The 12,390-nt window shown below is 40.8% G+C and overlaps 1 protein-coding gene across 8 annotated transcripts in view; it reads left to right on the forward strand.

The window, feature by feature from the left end:
- Positions 1 to 353: 353 nt before the first annotated feature.
- The window catches only part of PLEKHA1 (pleckstrin homology domain containing A1), a 41,092-nt gene continuing 29,055 nt past the window's right edge, over positions 354 to 12,390 (forward strand). For 3 of the 8 annotated variants that reach the window (XM_075026549.1, XM_075026552.1, XM_075026554.1), the window contains exon 1: positions 354 to 550. The gene's annotated coding sequence lies outside the window, so the exon portion shown is untranslated. Of the gene's footprint in view, positions 551 to 777; positions 943 to 12,390 lie in introns of those variants that run through there. The other 5 variants (XM_075026553.1, XM_075026556.1, XM_075026555.1 and 2 more) reach the window with 3 other exon arrangements.

The raw sequence follows: 12,390 nt of genomic DNA on the forward strand, positions 1-12,390 counted from the left end.
ACGGTTAATTCCTCTTCTGCCGGTCCCCCGCCACCAAATCTACTACGAAGGCCACGGTAACCGCGTGTTCAAGAGCACAGCTGCAGAAAAACGTCTTTCAGCGGCGTCACACGCAAGGCCCCAGGGCCGACCCTCACCGCCGGCCGCGCCTCAGCAGCCGCCTCCCGCCCCGCACCAGGCCGCGCCGCGGACTACAACTCCCGTCAGGCATTGCGACGCCCAGCCGCAGCCTCCCCCCTCCGCACTACATATCCCAGGAGGCTCCGCGGTGCCGGCCTCGCCCACCCGGTGCCGCCCGGGAGGTGGGGCTGCGGCGCATGCGCACGGCGGGGCGGGGGCCTCGGCGGTGTCGCCGCGGTCGGTAGTGGCGGCGGCGGCGGCGAAGTTACTTCTGAGGGAGGAGGGGGCGGGAAGAGAAAGGGCCGCCCGCCGCGCCGGGACGAGCCGAGCCGGGCCGGGCCGGGCCGGGAGGGGAGCGCGGCAGGAGGCGGCGGGTCCCCGCGCCGCCCGGCTCTCCTCACGGGGGACTCCCGGACTGCCCTGGACTCCAGTAAGTGCCTCGGCCCGGGGCGGGGGCGATGAGGCGGGGCCGGGGGGGGGGGTAGCTGAGGCGGCGGGGCTGCCCGGCCCGGCCCGGCCCGGCTCGGCCCGTCGGGGAAGGCGCCTGGCTGATGCTTTCCCTTCCGTGCTTGGCTGGTGCTTGGCCGGGCACGGCACCGTCCTGTCCCCTCGACGGCTCTGCCTTTGTGTCGCTCCTCCGTCGGAGCCGCTTCGTGCCTTTCCCTTCCCTCCTCCCTCCTCTCCTTCTTCCTTTTCGTTTTCCCTCGAGGCCGCCGCCTTGGCGTGGGGGCTCTCCCCGTGTTTCACCTCGGGGGCAGCGCATAGGAGGCCGTGGCATAATTGCCTTGGTAAAGCAGTCAGGGCTCTGTCACATCCCCAGAGGTAAGAGGATGATCTCACTACCCGTAATATTTTTTTTTTTTTTTTCCTTCTCCTCTCTTCTTCTCAACTTCGTTCTTTGAGCATGATGGGAAGGAGCGATCTTATCTGGGCAGAGCCCTGCAGTGATGATGGTGCCTGCGAGGGTGTGGGCTCCCCCAGCACCCCGCCTGCTCGGCTGCCAAGCCGGGCCTCTCTCGGTTTTGCTCGCCTTTCCTATTAGAAATCCCAAGCTGCAGCTTCAGGGAGAGCCGAGCGTGATTGGGACGGCTAACGTTTAGTGGCTGGTTTGGTTTCAGCTCTGGAAGGCGCTAGTTCTGAAGAGGGCTATTTTGGAAAGCTGTTGCCTGTGCTAGCAGTGCAAGCCTGCGCCTCTGAGGTGTGTTCTAGCTTAGTTGTAACCTGGGCTGGTTATTTACCTAAAACGTCTTTAAATGGATAACTTGACTATAAATGAACGTTAAACTGTAACTGATATTGTCATATTTGCAGTTTTTAGCACATGTAAAATTCCAGATGGGCATTTGACATGCTACTAACTTAACACAGGCTTAAATGCTGTATGTATTATGCAATTCCCTTAGGTGTAACTAATGCATAACCTTCATAAAAGGCATTGTATTATTGCATAAAACGTTTGCAAAGTAACATCAAGAGGACCACAATTTCTCTTTGGGGAACAGGCTCTTGTTTTGAGGCCTTTTTTAAAAAAAACCTCTAATCTTCACTAATCAATGTACTGTGTTAGTTTATAAACAAGCAAAAAAGAACAGTTTATATTCAAGTGGGGAAACAGTTATTAATTTGTTAAGTGGAGCATTACGAATTAGGCATGAGCAAAAGGGTGTTGCTTATCTGAGTAAAGCTGAGAGGGAGAGTTACTTTTCTTTTTTTAGATTCTTAAGAGCTAGATCTCTCCATGCTTCACCTTCTTGCAAAAGCATAGTACTTTTAAAGAGACTACTAGACATCCCTGCATATAGTAAGCTGAATGGTATCAGCTTTTTTGTTGCCTTCTGACAAATTGCTTACTTTCCTAAAAGAGGCCATAATGTCTGTAAAGATAAATTTTCTGTTCTCTTCCCATTATCCAATCCCATATATGACACTGGAAGACAGAGCCATATTTGATCATACAGTTTGGGCCTGTGAGTTGCCAGGAATAGCTTCTCACTGTTGAATCCAGCAGGATTTGGGTGTTTTTGTTTGATTTGTCCACTTCTTTTTTATACTTGGGCTGTGCTCATTATGATGCAGCACAAACACAGTCTTTACTGAGATGGAGCTGTGCATGGTAACTTTGGCTGTTTGCTCTATGATGAGTTACTCTGTCTTAATAAGTTTACTATACTGCACTTTCAAGGATGGGGGTTTTTAATACTTTTGATTTGAAAGTAGTTATGAAGTATGACGAAGTCTTGTATCAGTTTATTTCACAACTGAGTTACAAGTGCAACTTCAAAGCAAATTCAGTAGTCCTTGAGAAGGTCTATAAATCCAGTTATGTCTGAGAGACTTCTTCAAGTTTTATCGCTTGTTCTCATGAGGCTTCATGTAAGATAAATTCACAGGACGCTCACTGCATTCTATGAAGTTAACAGTGGGTTTGGAACAGTGAACTTGCCTTTTAGGTCCCTGCAGTCTTGTCTCCTGCTTCTGGTTGTTATTTTTACTTGACTTGACAGAGTCACACAGGTAATGATACGTAAAACTGTCAGAGAAGTGTAGAAGTGCTGTTTTCCTGTTTGTCACATGCGTAAGTGTTAAAAGTGGGCTGAAATCTCTCATGGTAGGGAGAGATTCTTAGCCGGGTTGATATATGGAAGAGAGCCTTTTAATTCAGGGATAAATAAGCACTGATGCTGCAGAAGGTGATAATTCAAGAGATAATACATGGGGGTTTTGTGTACCCTAGATATCACTGAATACTAGACTGCTGGAGAAGAGCTTTGCATAAAAAGTAAAACTTTTCATGACTCTCGTGGGTTTTTTTGCAGTATTAAACATTGAGATTTTATTTTGTTAGTGTAGAAAATTTAATTTCAAGTTAGTAGATGGCAGAGATGAAATCTATTTTCTTAAGGTATATCTGTGTTTTATAACTACAGTTGGCCTTATGTTTCATTATATAGCTATGCATTTCAAGGACAGAAATAAAGATGCACAGTAGGTCACTGAGAGGTATATTGCAGTGTTTAAATGTTTCAGAGGAGCAGATGCTTTGATATAAATTAGAGAATAGACAAAGAAGAACCAGCGTATGAAGAAAATAGGAAGCATCTTAATGCTTTTTCTCCTCCTTCTCTGCCCCTGTATTTATTCTTCCTCGGGAGTAGTAACTGAGTGACAGAAGGCAGACAAACACATGGGGAATAAGGAAGGTGTGTATATGAGGAAAAGACCTGAATGCAGGAAAAGGCCTTGGTTTTTCCAGCTAGCTGTGGCTTATTTCAGAAGGCAAGAGAGCTATATCGGCAGAAATAATAAAGGCTGACTGTCTGACAGAGAGTTAGTGTGGAAGAGAGGAAGTGCAAAAGTCAGTTTTTATTGACTGTAACATTAGAAAAAACTTGAGGACGTTACTGAAATGTGAACAGATCTCTACTTGTAATGCAGTCTCCAGTGTAGTGTTGGACATAGCCCAAAATGCTAGGCCTGCAAAATTCTTAATCTATTTTAGTAGATTTAGAATTCCATTGATGTCTTTATTACTAAATGTTCCTGGTTATTTAAGCTGACAGTTATCATAGTAAATGTAGTTCCTTCAAAATGCAGCAAACCAGGAGCATTGAGAAGTGAGTGCATGTTGTAAGTGAGAAGTTTCCTTGCATGCTGTGGTGTGCTCTTTCTTGTATCCAGCTGTAAGTTAGTGTTTGTCTAAACAATGACTTGTGATACAACAGCATGTATCTTTCTTGCAAGATGGTTTGGGATTTTTTGTTGGGTTTTTTTTTCCCCTGATAATTATGAACAATAGAAACATTCTTAGAAAATACTTACTGGGGTTTGGAGCCAAATAAACCTTTGTGCAATTGTATAATTGCGTGAAAATACAGGATAGTAACTTACTTCAGCGCCAAACTATGGGAATTTAGGTAACCAGCTTTAGCATAAAACATTTTTACAAAGTGGAGCAAGTGCTGCAGATGTCACCAGGAGACAAACGATACAAGAAATACAACAGTCAGTACATGCATTTTTTTGGGTTTGAGCCTAAATGCAACAAGACGTGGCTAGAAGTGTTGCTCTCAATGCTTTATAGAATTAGGTAAGAAACATAAACATCAAAATTCTAGTGAGCTTATCTGACATACAGAAATAATGTAACTGCTTTAAAAAAATTGACTGCTGGAAAGGTCAGAGTAACAAGTATGGTTCAAGTTCAGGTTTTGAAGTTACACTGTAATGCACGGAATGACTGAGATGAATTGGAATGGGAGATATGGCTGACCTGTTTCAAAATTTTTTTCTACTGTTACACTGATCTCTCAAATTAGGACTTTGAAAATTTATAAGTCTAAGGTCATCTTGATACATGCTGTAGCCTAACTTTGAGAAACATTTAGATACATATTTGTATATGGCTCAATTTTATAAATAACACTTTCCTGTTAGTGCTAGGTAAAGCAGCGGGGTTTTGTTGCTGTTGAGGAAGGAAGCTGGGTTCATTGTCTCAGCACTAAGCAGCATTTTCTCCCTCCAGGGACTTGCAGAAGCATCTAGAACGTGTAGGTGTTTCTTTAATCTTGGAGAAGGAACTTATTAAGCTTTCTGTTGCAGAACTATATGAGCCACTTACTTTTAACAGATGTTATCGGCGTGAGTAGGGAGTTGCAGGTCTGGTAGACATTCGTGGCATTCAACAGTTTAAACAGTTTTCAGGTTTGAACATATGCCTTTGCCTTGAAAATCTGAATAGTTTCAGGTATTTTATGTAGAAGAAAGGTGGTTTGATGGTGAGGTTGCTTGCTCTGGGACTTGGGAAACAGGTTCAGCTCACTTGTGTTGCCAAAAGCTTCCTGTGTGGCCTGGGACAAACTGCTTCTCTGTCCCTCCGTTCTCATACTGAAACTGCAGAGCAGTAGCAACTTGCTGCATCGCAGAAGTGTTAGAAGGATATGTCAGTCAGGTTTTGATGTGTTCAGGTGCGGTAGTAATGTGTGGCATATAGCTCCGTTGTGCTAGGAGGAAGAGGTTGAAGAGACTGCTAGGGGTAAGCTCCAGGCAGACAGAGTAAAATCAGAAAAATAAGGGGGGGGGAAGTTCTGACTGGAAATCTCTTGGATCAGTTAAAAACAGAGAAATCAAGTCCTTAAAACTTTAAGGAGCACTGCATTGCTTTGTTTGTTTAACAAAGTATATAAAAAAATAATGCTTAAAATACCTGAATGAACCAGGCAAATCTTTTTTCTATTCTGATTCTGCCACATGGGGAACAATAGCAAAGCTGTCTCTGTTCCTCTGTCGACTGTTCTCTTCTTTGGAAAGTGCTTTTAATTCTAGCTAACCATTACATCCAAATGTTTTTAGCTCTCAATTTTGTTCATTTGTTCTGCTGGCTTGATAGGCAGAATCTCTTAAATTCAGTCCAATTTACTGACTTTCCATGTAAAAGAGGTTGAGAAGATAGCTTCTCTACCTCCCCACTCCTCCAAGGGGGAAAAGAATTTGCAGTCATGTCTGAAGAGGACTGTGTTCAGTAACTTTATAGAGCTAAAAGTATTTTGGATTTAAAATCCTTCTGGTGGAAATATAAGATGGCATTGCCATTGCTATAAACTGAAAATGTAGACTAGACAGCAATTATCAAGCTTTGCAAATGTGTTTTCATTGTTGAGAGTCAACACTCCCAGGAACAGTCTCTCTATACTGACAGGCGATAAATTCATTAGTTTAATATGTAATTGTTTTGATGTGTATGCTCTCCATGGGTGCTTTGGTACCCACCACATTTACATCCCATGTCCAAGAAAATATGTTTGAACTTGTTCAGACTAGTGACTTAATTACGTGTTCTTCTGTTAAGTGCTAAAACAGTTACATGTCAGGTTTGTTGTAAGACTGAGCAGTCCTCTTAAAACTGCACTTCAAAAGATGTTGTTAAATATATTGGTTAACTCTTTAGGGAGGCTTATAATAACAAATGGAAACTTAGGCTGTACTCATAATTAATCTGGCAAGTTGTTTCCATAGCTGGTAGACTCAGTGCCTGTATGTGCACTGGTGCTGTAAAGTTAGGTAGCAGTGCTTAAAGGATGTTCTTGCTTCAGAAGTGTTCCTGCTTATTCAGGACTTCAGGCTTTGGTTATTTATTTTTTTTCTCATTAATCTTTTTTTTTTCTCTTCCTTAAATCGGGTTCACTGTAAGTGCTGTGATTTATTTATATTGTCTTGCTAATTTGTGCTGGTGGCCTGATTTTTGGGTGGAGGAGCAGGATTTCTTGGGGAGATCCATTTGCTCCCTTCTAGGGGGAAGGCTGCAGTACAGTATGTTGAAAACCAGTGTGTTGCATACTCATGGTAAGTTCAGGATTTCCAGGCATGTTGTTGCACATACACAGGATTTGTGATTCTTCTGGAGTATTTCCGTCTTGCTGTGTATAGGTCAGGCAGCAATCCTGCAAAGTGCCAGGAGCCTCATGACTTCCTGGTAGTATTGGGATTACTCTGTAGGTGGAGCATTGTTATTCTCCATATGCATCATAATTTATGCTTGGAGAAACACCAGTGTCAATGCAGAACAACAGCTGTGCAGTAAACTGGTATTTTTGTCACTGCACAAATAAGAAGAAAGGTAAGGAAGAAGGTCAGCAACCACACATGGGCTGTACCTGGTGTGAGGACAATTTGTTGGGCTCACAGCTTGCTTCCAAGGAGCAAGGCTGCTGGAAATGAATTGTGAGAGAAGTTATAGTGAAGTATGCTTCAGGTGAAGTTTTAGTGTGGTGGCACTATTCTACAAAACCTATCATTGCAGATAAGCTTTTATCTTTATGGGGTTTCTCTCTGTCAGGTGAGACTTTTATTATATATAGCAGAGTGGGATTTCATTTTCTTAATTTAAGAAGTATAAAAAAGCAGAGCAGGGGGAGGTAATGACCTGAAAACCTTGCCATTTCATGGGAGCTTAATTTTCTCCTGCTTTGATTTTTTCCTCAATTTTTTCACCATGGTAAACAGGAGCTGGCATGTGTTCTGTAAATGAGCATTGGGTCACTTACATGAAACAGACAAAGCCTGATTCTTCCTAAAGAACTTTCACTAAACTTGCACTTACTGATAAGATCTGAGATTAGTCCTAATCTCTGTGAATCCTTATGTAGTACTAACATGATTGATAAGCAAGCTGGATTCTGAAGGAGATACCTAGTCTTCACAGTAGTGGGAATTTTGGCCCACATAGTGGCTTATGCAATGAACTGAACATGGTCTGCACCATCAAGTCCCACAGTATTAAAATAACAGTGAGGTGAAATCTTAATGGCAACAATTTTACCTTCCCAAAGTATTAATGTTGATGAACTGTTGCATTTTTTTTATTCTGCATTGAATTTGCTAAATTAGATCTATAAAAATAAAATTTGATAATCAGTTACTTGCTTTGGTTTCATTAAATCCTTTTACATTTTTAAAAAAGGTCAAACCAAGTATTCACCTGATAGTGTTCTTTTCATTATTTGATACTTCAAATGAATTGAAAAATCAGTTACTTACAGTCCTTGTTAGACTCCGCAGTTTGGTTACAAGCATTCAAAAATATGCTTGCTTGCTATGTTCTGAGCTCACTGTAGACAAAATTGTTAAATGTTGTCTTAAGTTTGTGTTCAGATGGCCTGTAATATGCTGTGCTACTAGTAGACATATGTAATGTGAAATCACAGTTCACAGCTATTCAGAGCTGGCTTTAGTGTGTCTGATATATGTACAGTTCAATGGAATTAATCTCAGTATGATATTCTTGCATTTACATTTGGAACTTGCCTTTGGAACTATATGTAAAATGTAATCTTTTACTATTGTAATGCTCTCTTAGGTTTCCCTCTGTTTGGCTTCTACCCAATGTTTTCAGCACAATGTCTTGGTGCTACTGAGGCAGATTTTTTTTTTTAAGTAATACTTTCAATATTACTTTAACACACTCTTGTACCTGCTGCTATTTTTTTAACAATGTAAAGAGTACACTGTGAAAACTGAAGAAGGTATTTTCAACTTGTTAATTTCCTAACCAGTTGGCCTTTCGATTTTTTTGTGTACTTCACAGGTAGAAGGTCTATGTTTGTTTGTGCTGGTGAGTTTGTACCCAGCATTCACAGTGAAAATCAGCAACACTGGCTCAAAAATGGCAAACTTTTTTTTTTTAACCAGCCTCATCTTCTTTTTGCATTGGACTTCCTCAAGTCAAATAAGTTTCATCAGGATTTGTAGGTTGATGGAGATAGTCTTTGTGTTTCAACGTCATTGGGATGCTTTTGAGACTCCTGCCCTTTCATATTTGAAGACGAGTTTGGGTTGAATTTGAAATAGCTGGCAGTGTGTGGAATTTGAGTTCTCAGAGTGGTTGGCCTAGATTAAACCGGTACTGGTAATGGAAATTAAACTTTTTTTTTTACTGATAAGTAACTAGTAATAATAAGCAATCCTAATAAGTAATGTGCTTACACACTGCTTAATTTTTAATTTGGTTTAGTTCTCATGAATGGAACAATTTCTATAGACTAATCATGTAAGCATTTTCAAGAACAAGGACTTAATTTGTCATTTTTGGAGTTTTACATGCAGCATGCACTTACAGTTTTGAAAAGGCCCGTAATAACATTTAAAATAACAGTAAATAATAATCAACTCTGAACCTGCATTATTAAGCATTTTAACTAGTCTGTAACTGAAATTAATAAGCTTTTAAAAATTTTTGAGGACTGTATGAGATAAGTCAAAGTAAATTAATGTAACTATATTTTGTTTTCCTCTGTTGTACTCATCTCTGGTTGTATCTCATTTTGAGTAACTTTTTATTACTTAGACTTAATATGAAGTGATGAAAACTGTACTTCTGACTCTTGTGAAAACTTTGTGTTATTGAACATATTCTTTCATTGTCTTTTAACTTTGTTATTTTACTTTATTGCTTTCTAGGCTAGTCATCACTTATAAGTTATTAATAGATAAATTTCAGGAGTGTCTTTTAGAATGGCCTCATTGCACAGGATGCTTCCTTCTATTTGCGTTAGCTCAGTGCATTTAGAGGGACAATTAAAATACTTGTTTTAGCTAGGCAAAAACCATTAATAGGTGAAGTTTTTTGTTTTGGCTGTCTTAAGAGATTGGTGATAGAGAGGGATTTTGCATCTTGTGCAGTGCATTTACTCATTTCATCATATCCCAAAGCTTTTGGCTGCTATTGTAGATACCTAAAAATGGAGGAAAGTAGTTAGATTAAGAGCATGAAACATCACTTACAGAAATTCCTGCAAAAGTCTTTGAGGAAGTACCAGTCTGTTCCATCGGAAAACTTGGAGATCAGTATTTGAAATAGGCCAGTGCACAATGGATTCAGATAACTTCAGAACATTTTCCTCAGAACTCCAGTCTTCCCCTTAACATATGGAATTTTTTACCTAGACAAAGGTAACTTTACTGCAGTTTAGCCTAAAAATGAAGAGCTTGTGCATGGATTGATGTCGTTGTCTGTGGTGAATGATTGCGGCTTTCTGGCAAGCAGTGTGCCTGGAGTTGGGAGGCAGACCGAAATGGCGGTGAAAAACCTTAACTGCTAGCATAGTAGGGAGGGAGGCAGTGGTCTGTGTTCATTAACTGCATGCATCTTTTGTGATTAACTTCATCTCAGTTGTTTCTCACTTCAGTTTGAGCCAACTGTTTCTCATTGGCATATTATTATACCAAGGGGTATAATTGGGGTGTTGCAGGTTTTACTGGATTCAATCTATACTGAAAGAAGGTATCTCAAACTGTATGCTTTGCTGCATTTCAGTTGTAAAATGTATATTTTAATAAATGTTCGTTATATGTGGATTTTGAAAGCACCCGGGATTAATGCTGTATCATTTAAGTAGTAGATAGTATGGAGTAAAATTATAGTCACTTGACTTGCTGAGGTACACTGGAAAAGAAGGGAACAGTTGGCTTATCCTGATTTAACAAGTCTTCCTGCAAAACAGCCGATCAGATGTGTTTTGAAGGCAGAATGATGACTAAGACTTAAGTGCAAGATAAGACTGCTGGTTTTGTTAGATGATTCATCACTGCAAACGATGATTCTTCTATATTGTGGCCTGGTTGGAAGTTGGATTAGGTACTGGGGGTGGGATGTATTGTTTGATTTGCCTCACAGTTTGATCAGGGGTAGGAGAGGTCAATGCTGCTGGTACTTATTCCATTTTTTTTAAAATTTTGAATATTAACTTCTTATGCTTAGGAGTTCTCTTCCAGGTGAATACTGGCCTTTTGCATCTGCTTTTTTTCCTTCTTCTTGACCACTTTAGAGAAGGAATCTAAATTTAGGGGGCAGCATGTCCTGGACACTTCCAGTTCACATTTGTAGGTGTAGTTAAAATGCTGATAATAGTTTCATATGCTTCTAGCAAATCAAAGTTGTGACTTCTCTGTTTAACAGAAGTGTACAGTGTCTCTTGTGCCCTCCAGAACAGAAACGAATCAGTGAAGGATCTTTGGGGAATAGAAAAGCTCAGCGTGTCATTTTAAAACAGTCAATCCTAAATTACCTTTGGTTGTCATCAGATTTGTACCCAAGTCATCACTCCAGCTCCTGGATTAGTGTTTTTCCTGCCATGTTTTGGGTGCTTAGGAAATTGTGGCTTTAAGGGGTTTGTGAAAGATGAGCAGAGGCGTTGTCTCTCAGTTTAAATTATCTATACAGTGTTGGGCCTCTGCTGGAAGGTTTTCAAGGGGTTGATAATAAAGAAGTTTGAACAACTGTCCAGGAAGATTGATGTGACTTGTTTTCAGAGGCTGTTCTGAGCTGGTTGTCTCAGGGTTGGGTCCCTGCCCCCTGCCTTTGTTGTCCTGGATGTATGCAAGAAGGAAAGCTTTCATTGCTGTGTTCTTCAAGGTATAAGCAGGGCAGTCTGAACTCATCCCTTACCCTTGGGAGTCAGTAAATGGAGTAAATGGCCAGTAAGAGAGATGACCAACTGGAGAGTAGCTGATTTACAGCAGGAAGCTGATAGTAATTGCCTAGGCAAAAGCTAAGAGCACTCAATAATTAAGCTGTCCCTGGAACTGCAGGGAGGACTGGAGATTGCTGGGGATGCTTTCCTTCCCTCTGCGGTGATGGAGCTAGTGTAAATAGTAGAGCTTAAAAAGGGAGGTGGGGAGGAGGTATGGGCATGACTCATGGCATCATTTTGTATTTATCAAGTGTAGTTTTACGAATGTTGTTCATCATTTCATAGAGATGACTAAGTAGGTAATGTATGTTTCTTAATCTTTTTAGCTAATAGAAAAAGAACCCCAAAGTCATCTCCAGTGGTAAATTAAATCCAAAGTTCAAAATGTCCATACAGTAATAGAGCAGGAAGTAGAAGTGTTACTCTAAATTAAAGAAATAAAAATAATAATAAAATTATACACAAAGCTGGGGGAAAACACATGTAAAGTGAAGCTAAAAGGTATTAAGGAGCAGTCCTCCTCTTGCTGTATTTCTTAATCAAGCTTTCACGTGGATAGTGCAAAGCCTATTGCATGGTCATTTATTCATACGAAGTTCCACTTTCTCTAGTAAGCCAGCGGTCCATGCTTTATGCCTACTTGTGGAAATCAAGTGTTAGCTGTCAAAGGACAGATTGGGCCATAGAAGTGTTACCTTGTGTGCCACTTTAATAGTCTTGTATGTACTTTGTACTTGAAGATACAGAGGCTGCAACCAAACTGTAAAGGAGGTGAACTCAAGAACAGGTGCTGGTGTGAAACTAAAAATAGAAATTAATGTAGGAGCATTTAAGCAGTCTGATATAAATGGTGAAAACGAGATGCTTGTGTGCCTCTGCAGGTTCTAGTTGTGCAGTCATGCATTTACAGTTATAGACTGGGAGAAGGTGATCTGTGATTTTTATTTATAGCTGTGCCCAGGAGGCCAGGCAGCCTTCAGTTTGTGATAGAAATGTTGAGGATTGTTAGTATATGGTGTACCCCAGAGGAAAAGAGCAGTGAGAGAGGAAATCTGAGAGAAGCTGGGCTGATGAGGTATGTACCTACTTAAATTAGTACACCGCCACCGGAAAGAGGGATGTAAGACTTCAAAAATAGGTGAGACCTCCTATTTGGATTATAACACAACCCTCCAAGAAGGAATTTTAAGGAGCTGAGAGTTTTCTGAATTCTTACATATGAATGTCAATATATACCACAAAATGGGTTTTCAAAAATATTTTAGCTTCTAGTGGATTATGGCGAGAACCAAGAGGAAATGGGCCA

Source organism: Buteo buteo, chromosome 4, assembly GCF_964188355.1.
Source record: "Buteo buteo chromosome 4, bButBut1.hap1.1, whole genome shotgun sequence".
NCBI classification, from domain to species: Eukaryota; Metazoa; Chordata; class Aves; order Accipitriformes; family Accipitridae; genus Buteo; species Buteo buteo.